The sequence below is a fragment of the Plectrocnemia conspersa genome, unplaced genomic scaffold (assembly GCF_051122295.1).
Source record: "Plectrocnemia conspersa isolate PC_06_02 unplaced genomic scaffold, ASM5112229v1 ptg000003l, whole genome shotgun sequence".
NCBI lineage: Eukaryota > Metazoa > Arthropoda > Insecta > Trichoptera > Polycentropodidae > Plectrocnemia > Plectrocnemia conspersa.
Window position 1 is genome coordinate 18,529,694 of NW_028277167.1, and position 11,029 is coordinate 18,540,722.

Consider the following 11,029-nt stretch of genomic DNA (forward strand, 5'->3'; position numbering starts at 1 on the left):
CAAATGTCACTTCAAATCCTAAGTAAAGGAAGGTCTGTCTAGAATATATCTACCGAGATGGTAGAAGAATTCTTCCGGCATCAATAACCTTGAGAATGAAATTGTGTGATATTGCATGACACTAAAGCCCACTTACATAAATATTTGAGATCTTCATAGATCGAGAAAATCTGAAATCGATTGCATTTTCCTGAACATTTTTAAGTCTTCTGCATATAATAAAAAAATGAGTCTCTATGTCATTATTGAACTATAGAAACAGCATTAGACTCAAGTTGGATTTTTGCGGTATTTCAATAGGGGAATTATATCGTTTTAGAAATGAGTTTTCATACTTGACAAACTAATATCTATCGGTCAGGTAATTTAAGAGTAACTTCGTGATTGACTTTAGCAAATGCATCTTTAAAATCCGAGTTCAATGATTTCAAAGTAAAGTTAGCAATCACTTTAGGCTAGTGGCAGTGAGATGAAATTTGCGGAAACCATGTTGCTTTTGAAGAAGCATACATCTGCAAATATTAAACAAAGTTAACTTAAGCTGTTCACATAAAAGTTAATAGCTTAGTCAGAACTATGCTTTATAAACTGCAAAGTTATTCTAAAACTCCAGATTTTTCTATTCTTATTGTATACATTAATTTAAAATGAAGAATAGTAAATTATACGATTCAACAATGCAAAAAAAACGTTGTTTTAACTTGAAAGGCAAATGAAATACAGTACATTATCTCCCCTTTGATAGCACCTATATATGGTGGTTAAATTTTAAGGGTCAGGAAAAGTTAGAAATTGCAAAAGATCAGGTAGATCAAAAGCTTCGCGATGATAGAAAATCATGGCACGATTTTTTTAAGCTTGCTTACAGAGTAAATAATAATAAACCAAATAGCATCTTCAACTGACATAGCAGTAAATAAGAAAACAAGTCTAAGAAATGTTGTTAAAGCACTATGAAGCACTTGGTCTAGCTAATATACAACCGAACTCAATAAGTGTACGGTTTAAGGGGATGAAAATCTTGAAGAATAAGTTGTAAATATGATTTTCCGTTCGCATAAAAAATTGATGTCACAAATTGCTTTTTCTACAATGAATACCACCATATAATATACTTTCAATTTCTATATTAGAGTCTAAGAATACATATGCGTTATGTACCAATGTAAAAAATGTACCTGGAAGATCAACGACCGTCAAATATATGTATACACTCAAAAACGTGGGAATATAACATTGATACCATCACCTATTCATAGACAAGTCAGTATGTAGCATATTACTAAAACTCAAACTCTACGTGTCAAATTAATATTTGAATATAACTTGCAAGAATATGAAAATGGTTGAGATGTCGATATCAAACGTCTTATGCAAGCTACAGATTAAGTCCATTATTAAACCATCACGAACTAAGGCAAGATGATGTCTTAGCGTGTTTATTATTCAAAATCGCTTATTGATTACTAATAATACTAGCATATGCAGACAATATGGACCTCTTATCCGGCGCTAAAATAATACATTTGATGTATAAGCCAAGCTACCAGAAATATGTTTCTCGAGGTAAATGAAATACAAAAAATAAAGGTCACATATACTTTCGAAACGTTCAAGCAGTTCACAGAATTCGGTTCGCTATTACCAATAACAAATAAATACAATGCTGGCAAACGGGCTTTAAAAGCATACAGACCTTCGGGAATACCAAAGTAAGATTGTACAAGAAATCCGTGCTTACAAACGGATCTCTGTCACAAGACAAGCGACTACTTGACATCTTAGATAGAAAGATTAATGAGGTAATATGGCGCTGTGTTTTGACGGCTAAAAGTGATCAGTAAGCTGTTTGTCAATTAAGACCAAAAATTAAACCATCCATTTCGGATTTAATTTTCAGTTAAAAGAACAACAGCTTATACAACACCTCAATGTAAATATTTGCTTAATTTATTTTCAAAAATCAAACAATCAAAAATATTTTACATGTACGGTACCCAACAGCACCCGCGTTTATTTGTATAGATATAAAGTTTTTAATTTTAAATAAGCTTTAAATTTACCATTTGTACAACTATGAGTGTTACATACATATATGTGTTTATTCCCGACAAAGTATTGCGCTACATAATCTCCAAGTCCTATAGAAAGACAGGTTGAACTTTTGGGGTTTCATGTAACTGTTTGGCTAAACAAAAGTTGTCTTAGGTGCAAGTTCAGCTGAACTTTTGTTTATTCAAAGTTCAAAGCAAATTCCCAGCTCTATCTAAACTGTATTTCTAATAAAAGTTCCTGAAAAAATTATTTAAATAATTCGCCGTGTAAAGCTAATATTATTTTTAAAATAGAGTCCAATATCATTTCCAATTTACGATTACTGACCAATTCAATAATTTGGGGCGGAAACAGACTATTTGTTATTATCAATTAAATAACTTTTGTATAACGGTGAATCAATAATCGATCGATAATGGAAACGCTGTGTTTTCTATTGGATCTTAGTCTTAGATACCTATCGACGCATTCCATTCGGCTTGTCAAGTAGAAATTTTTTCAAAATTCCAAAAGCCTTTTTTTCTAAAAAGCAAAGTGGTTATAGTGGCAATTTCTGACCCTATGTGCTTAAAAAAATGATATTTTATGGCAAAAGTAAATTCAATAATACCGTAATTAAAGTCCTTATTCGAGCCCTTTGAGATACACACCTTGATAATAGGGATAATCAAACCCATTCGGAATATTTGATAATTTATGATAAAAATCTCGTTGAACGTTTTTAGAATCAGTAAAATCGATAATAGTGTAATCTGAATGTGTTAGGTACTTGAGGCATTCCTTTGTACTTGGCACCAACCATTTGACTTGCAAGTAATCATTTTTGACACGGGTTGACACGGGCTATCAAGGTCAAGTGACCTTATAAAATGCATAATATATTTTTAAACATATATAATAACTGATATTACGTTAAGGAATATAACAAATTTTATTTTATTTGTATCTTATATAAATACAATTTTTCTAATATTAGGAACGATTTACCTTCGTTAAAATAATGTTTACTAATTTTGATATAATAATGTGTGATAGAACTACTTAATTTAAAAAAATGTTAACTTTTATGGAACATATAAGTCGTTTAACTTTTGCTTAATTAGCCTAAATGTTATCCAGCGCTGATTTTTTTAAAAACAATGTTTCAAAAACAGTTTTGCCAGATTTGATATCTCGTTAAGCACGTAAAGTAGTTACTGTTCATTGTTATTTTTTATTTTTTTACCAAACCTTTAACCTCACAACACACTCCCTCCATAATTTCGTAGAAACGCTGCTCTATGTCTTGTAATATCCTTAAAAGAACTTTATTTTTTTAGTATACCTAAGGGCGCTATTTACGAGAGATTGATTTTAAAATTAAGCTGAAAATCTGAGAACTGTGTAAGTTAATATTAATACAAATACAATATGTTTTGTTATTATAATTTGTAAATCATGTTTAATACAAATGGTATACCACTAAGAAGTAACTCATTCCATTACTTCAATAAAAAAAAATCAAACTTATGTTAAATGTATGTTTTATTATTAAACACTGACTATTCATATTTACAATATGAAATACGGTAACAACTAATACCAGAATTCTACTGTTGAGACACGAATAAATTGACTTGAATTCTCCAGAGTAATTAGAACTTATAATTGCGACATAATAATCTTAATGGATCTTCTAGGGTCAGGTTTTTTCATCATTTCTCTATACTCGAGTAAATACTGACACAATTATCTGTTAAGAAACATTAGGTTGAGCTCAATTTACCGAATAATAGACTGATATTATATAACAACGGTTGCAATGTTAAACCAATGTTTCATTAAAATAATTTTACGTGTATAAAAATACATGAAAAAATAATATGTATTAATGATGTTGAAATAAAATATTTATTTTATTAAGATAACGAAACCGCAAATTGCTTTCTTATAATTAAAGATAAATTTACGATATTATTTGGCAAATCTTTCGTAAATTTTAGGAGCTTAAAATAAATTGTAAGCTCAAAATTATTGTATATATATGTATATAAATATATATATGAATACAAATTAAAATGTGTTACAAATTAGTAATGGTAATAGCAGGCACAGATGCGTTTCAAATACAAGCATATACAAATATATTTTTTTTCATTATTTATGTAAAAAAAAAAAATATTTTGTGTGATTAAAAATATGAACACCAACTCCCACAATTTATTACGTGGTGAATAAAAACGTATTTCATAAATAGTTAATTAAAGATTTAATTCACAACGACACAATTTAATTTGTATATCGTATTTTATCTGATTATAAATTATTAATATTTTTAATAATACTTTTGCGTATTTAACTTTAGATCTCATATCAAATAAATTTATTTGCACGTTAAACCTATGTTGTGTATTATTTAGAGTTACAGCTTTATAAATATTTTTTTTATAATAATAAAGTCGTGTATTATAGGCATACAGTGGTGTAAAAAATCGATAAATTTAAAACCATAGATTAAATTATTATAATGCAGGTAAATTTAAACCCGACAATAAAAGTACAAGTAAGATAATATAATTTTCTGCTTAATAACTTTTATATAAATATACATATTTTTCTTTACTAATCGATATGATGAAAGACCGTAAATTTGATTAATTTTAAATCAAATTAATATTAAATAGATAATAAAGAATTAGATGTTAATATACAATATTATTGTTTGACATATTAATATTATATATTATTGTGAACTTTGTTTTGGGTTGGTGCAAAAGTTCAGACGTTCTTTTATGACACTTACAATTTATTTTTCTGTGAACATTTGTTTTCAAACTATTTTATTGTATACGGGACGCGTCCTTTCCACTTTCTGTATGGTTGTGCCTAGCTAACGAACAGAATCGAGCAGGGCTGCCCAACTAATCGATTGAGGTGTTATTTTAAATCAATATAATCTTAAAATTTACTTATTTTGATAAATGTAACCTGAAAACATCTGAAACACAATCGAAGTATTCGTTGTGCTGATATATCCCAGATTAAAGCGAATGCGGAAATGCTCTTGCGCATACCCCGCATCGGTTACTTTAAATAATGTCATTCGCCTAGTTGCAGAATGATCCATATGGTAATGATGATAATCATGCATATGATAATGATTATAATCATACAAACTTTGAATCATGCCGCTACAATATCCACGAACAAAGTATATATTCAAAGAGACTTACTACACCAAATTCCATACAAGGCAGTGCCCTTAATAAAATAATTATAATGGTAAGAAACTTTTGCTGCTAATGTTTGTTTGATTTGTAAAAGTCAAATCCTCATGATAATTTTGAGTTATAATATATAAAAAGTATCCTTTCTTATAAATGTGATAGTTACCCGCAATTATCAATCAAAAAGTGGTGATTGAATATATCATTCTTATCAGACTATAGCTCAAAACTTGAACTACAAAGCAAAGATAAAAAATATTATATTTGATAAGCTCGATAAAAGCTTTTCAACAACTTATATAATTATTTAAGCATTTCTTATTTTCTCATTTCGTAATACGAAAAAGGCATTAGGGTATGCTTGGACAAATCCTATTAAGTACCACGAAAACTTAAATCTATGCAAAAATTAAATTCTTTGTGTATGGCGGGTTTGCAAAAGTATTGTACATTATAAACTTTTGTAACTTACAAACAATTTCATCCAAAGATAATTTCAATTAATCAACAAAATTATACACCTCTCTTAAAAAGGTTTCATCTCAATTAGTAACAGAAAAGTTTTTCACCATGACATGCGTCTTTGTGTGACGGTGGTGACTCAACACAAGCTAAAATAATTAAACTAGGGTGTTAATATACGCCCATTACACTCCCCATACCTTAATTCCTTTACTTATTTTTTATTCATAGCATTACAAAGCGTTACAATAATCGATAATAAAAAAAATAATCAGAATTATATGTAAAAAAATACAGTAAACAATTCATTTTTTGCATTAAATTCACAGAAATTATATTTTAATGGCAAAAATCATGTTATTGAAAAAAAGTTATAACCATTTATAGAAATTACATTAATAAACTAATACATTAAAAACATAAAAAAATGTATCAACTCTTATAATTATGGAATATAATGAATTAAATATTTTATTCTGAATTCACAGTTTTCATATATTTAAATATGATTTTTTTACTTATTTTTATTTAACACTTTTTAAGCACGTCTCAAGTCAGTTAAAGATGTACTTGTTAATTAATATATTGTAGTTATATTTAAACCTTCTTCACTAATCTATTATTTTAAGAACCACAAATCTTCTTTAGTCACAATTTTAACGTAATAAAATCAGTTTTTCGACGCTTTAAGGTTTTATTTTATAATATTTAATAGTACCTAGTTTCACCGACATTTTTTTCTCGCGTTACATTTAATTAACATATCATATTAATTTTTCACGTGTATCTTCTATATAACGACCATAATAACAATGTATGCAAAACCATTCAAGTGCATTTAATAATAATTGGTGTTTAATTAGTAAGTTTTCATGCGGAATTTCGATAACCACAGACGGTAGGATGCCAATTGTAACATAATAATAATAAATAATCAATGAATCGCTCAACTCATATGACCTAGTCTTAGCTATGTTTCTCGATAATCAAATAATAATCACGTTAGTAAATTTGTAAATGTTTTTTTTTAATTTCAATAATAACTAAAAATATACCTTAAGAAAGTTATAATTTTAAATTATTGTTAGACATAAGCAATCAAAACATATGTACACAATAAAAATATGAAATTGAAAAGCTAAGTAATAACTAAGTTTTCAATTTGTTTGATTATAACAAACAAAACAGTCGGAATGATCCATCATTAGCCATTGTTTATCCCTTATCTCAAAACAGACACCAAAATGTGTTTTTCAGCGCAGTTTTACTTTTTTTTTCTTTTTGTCTGTTGAGTTGACGAGTGTGAAAAAAAAGTATGAAAGACTGAACAAGTGTTTTTTTACATCTGCCGATTTTTAAGGGCATTGGCATGGACGCGAAAAATTTCTCTCGGCAGCCTTGTATGTATTATAATTGATACACTCTTTATAAATTATACACAAATTAAACAAAACGCAAGATAAATACACACAGAATTTATAAATTGCAAATACTATTATTTCACGTATTCACTTCACTACAAATTTGTCTCTCTACTTCAGATTACTAATTGAGATCCATCCAGACAAATACGCATTCGATATCAACGCCTACTGTTGTTATATTTATATATTGGCTGAGTAAGTCAGACTATCTTGATTATAACCCAAAATCATCCACGTTTCTCATACTTTATATAATTGTAAGCATATACATATATAAAAATACTACAATTTTTTTATACACGAAAGAAAATCATACATAGTTAACCACAGGAAAAAGAATTTGTTTATAAATCACTTTACCCAGAAACTTTAATAGATTGTCTCTGACATGTATTTATAAGCACCTTCTAAAATAGCTAATTAAAAATAGAATTTAGGGACTCATTTTAATTATACATTACTGTGTTTATCTGTGAGATTAGAAAATAAAAATCTAATCTGCGTTGATTGATTGGAATTATTAAAATCAGTATTTCCGATTTTCCAGACACGATAATAATTTTAAAACATATAAGTTCTTGATGGTTTTATGTGTAATTTATTAACTTACACCACTGATTTATCGTGCTGATTATTAAGATTCTTCCCGATGATATTTCAAAACAAAAATACATTTAATGAAACCGATATAATAATATATCAGTTATGTTGTATCCAGCAAAAGAAATTATTCAGCGTTTTTTTTTAAGTGATACATAATATTGCAATATTTTAAGAAAATATTATCACTTATATAAGCATATAATCCATTAAAAACAAGCTGTAAAAACAGAATTATTTCATGAATCGTTAATGATACGAATAAAAAACTTATTATATAATATATAAAAAAAATCCTTTCAACTGATACATCAAGGCAATATTCCAATAGGGTCATTTCAAGTCCTTTTTATTGATTTATTGTATAATAGATAAGAAATGAAAAACTGTATTTTCACATCCTTTGTATATAATATATCCCTCTTTTGAAACTTTGACCTCTTAGCATCAGTTGGAGTTTGAAGTGTAGCGTAAAACTTTTAAAACATATGTAAGTTGTTGGTAACTTATTTTAAAAAAAAATGCTATACGTAAATGAAAAGGGCTTAAAGAGGGTATGCATTTAGTTTCATTCTTTGTACTTTTATAGCATTAAAGATTCACGATATATTGACGTTTATTCCACCTTTATAAATTACATTTATGTTTATACATATATAACTGTATACTTAAATAATATATGCATATGTATCAAATTATTTTTAAACAGTAAACATACAGAGATTCTCTACATGTGTTTTAAATTATGCTTTTCTATATTTATGATGTCTATGTTTATCATTACACTGAGCAAAACATTCCTCGTGATTAGTTATTTTACATCATGATTAATCTTAACTATATAGTTATAAAGTACACAATGGAATGTTCGAGCTACTAAATGAAATTATAATAATTGTAAATTATGATCATTATTTTATCGCAATACTAACATTGAGACGCAGGAATCCTCTTGTTTATTTTCTTTTATTGCAAACTCCCAACAACAACAACAAAACTAAAAACCAGAAAGACTGGTCACATAATTGTTCATGGCAGAGTCGTTAGCGCCAGTCAATTGATCCGATCAATTGAACGCAAATTGCTGTTTTAACACTTTGCGGACAAGGACACTCGAGATGTATATATACGCGTGGCATTCGAAGCGTGCGACCTCGCCAAAGGTTCGCGAGCAACTGAGAGCTGCTGTGGAGAAAATATGACGATCTCTCCCCCATGTAATTTGTTTCGATTCCAGGGCGATTTTAGTCGCACTTGAACTAAATCAGACACCATGATAATTCATAATGACTTAAGTCATTTTGAGTACAAAGACACCAGATCTTTCATCGAAATTATTCAGTGTATCAGACAAATTTAAATTAGCTACTTTAATGAACGTGCTCGCGAAAACTGACAAGTTTCAAATTAATTTATAATGCATCCTTAACTACCATATAATTAAATTCGCCAGCGAGCTGTTTCTTTACTACAATATGTGTAGTATTTTTTCCGACGTTTTCTCGGAAAAACTTTGGTAGAATGGCAAATTTTAGAAAGTTCGGAAATCCAATTTAATAAATACTGAGAATAAACCAGATTTGAGACTTTTATATATAAGTTTCAGTGAAAAACAGATTTTGTGCTTAATTTTATTGAATTTATTTATCTGGTATTCCTTTTCATTTTCAGCGTATTATACCATTTGCCTCAAAATTACATTGTCATCAAATACATCAAAGGTTATCAAATAATAAATCACAAATTACACGATAAAAACAAGTCATTTTTTTTATTCGATATGGTTTTTGAAGTAGTCAGTAAAAAATACAAAAGATAAGCGGCTTTCGTTTATATGTACTTTAATATGTATTTTATTTATATCTACTCTTTGATGGTAATATCAATTTTATAATATTAACTTTTTAATTTAAAAGTTCCTAATTACTTCGGCAGACATCAACGTAGTCTCTTTGCAACGTTGTGCTTCATAACCAATTTTCTTTGTGGTGAAAACCTGCAAAATGTGTCTTAGAATATAAATATTATTTTCCATCCTTCTGTTTACTAATGCAATTTAAGTTAGACTCAAATTTAATTTTAATTCATGTTATATTTAATAATAGCTATTGTATTGAATTTATATTTTTATTATTCTTATACTTTATAAAATGATATAATATAAGGAGAATATACAGCCCTTTTTTTTATAAACAAAAAAGATGCAGGAACTCACTTCTTGGCAAGCATTTTACTAAAGAATATGATATTAAAATATCATTTAATTGCATTAAAAGCAGCTTTTACTATGTCACAAAGCTCATAAAAATTAAGTAAACCATTTATAAAAAAAATTTCATAGAGAATAACTAAATAAATCTTTTTTTTTTTGACTGGTGAAAGATTCTGAATTTTGCAAATATTTATACACTAGTAGCAAATATAGGATAGTCGTGAAACGTCTATTTGTTGCTCAAACCCAAACCTGACCTAACGAAAGTTTTAAACTAATTATAGTTTTAGAACTATTAATAGTTTTATACATATACAAGTACAGCCAAGTCATCTCTCAGGAGAAAATAAGCGAAGAAGAAGTGCAGACAGTCGTCGCATCTCGCATATTGTCACATAGTTTGTCTACATTTAAATGTAACACTATGTTTTAAAAATAGATCGCAATCCTTACCGATATTTCTACGGAATTCTGATATGATAGTATTAGTCAAAGTGTATTTAAACCAAATTTGGGGAAATATGAGGGCTCAAAAAAATTATCACTTCTCAGAAGTCAAAAATTCACGTCAAAAGCAATAAAATTGTATCGGCGCCGTCGTAGTGGGTACGCTCGGCAACAAGCGTTCCTACTACGACGGCACTTGATTGCTTTTGACGTGGCATTTTATTGCTTTTGACGTGGATTTTTGACTTCTGAGAAGGGATAATTGTTTCTGAGCTCTCCTATTGGGCGAAATTCGGTTTAGATGTGCTTCATTTAATTCCCACTCATTGAAAATCGTAATATTATTAAAAATTTCATAAATTAAATTGTAGCTTCTTATCTTATGACGTCATATTTACGTAAAAATAAAGAAATAAAATGTTACGCAAATTTTCAATCGATTTTTAAAGATCAAAAAGACCGTAAAAAATGTGCCATGACAAAAAAGCCCTGGGAATAATACCAGGCTAATGTGACATATATCACTCAACATATTTTAACAATATCTTACAAATTACCTCAATGATATAGTCAATAGTCAATACATCCAGTAAAAAAATTTTCCCTAATAATATACTTGAGGA

The 11,029-nt window shown here is 28.3% G+C and overlaps 1 protein-coding gene across 5 annotated transcripts in view; it reads right to left on the minus strand.

Annotated features, from left to right (window-relative positions):
- Window positions 1-8,924, minus strand: part of LOC148236851 (pyrokinin-1 receptor-like) — a 75,148-nt gene extending 66,224 nt beyond the window's left edge. For 4 of the 5 annotated variants that reach the window (XM_088183203.1, XM_088183201.1, XM_088183204.1 and 1 more), the window contains exon 1: window positions 8,680-8,923. The gene's annotated coding sequence lies outside the window, so the exon portion shown is untranslated. Of the gene's footprint in view, window positions 1-8,679 lie in introns of all 5 variants that reach the window. The other variant, XM_088183205.1, reaches the window with a different exon arrangement.
- Between the last annotated feature and the right edge of the window lie 2,105 nt (window positions 8,925-11,029).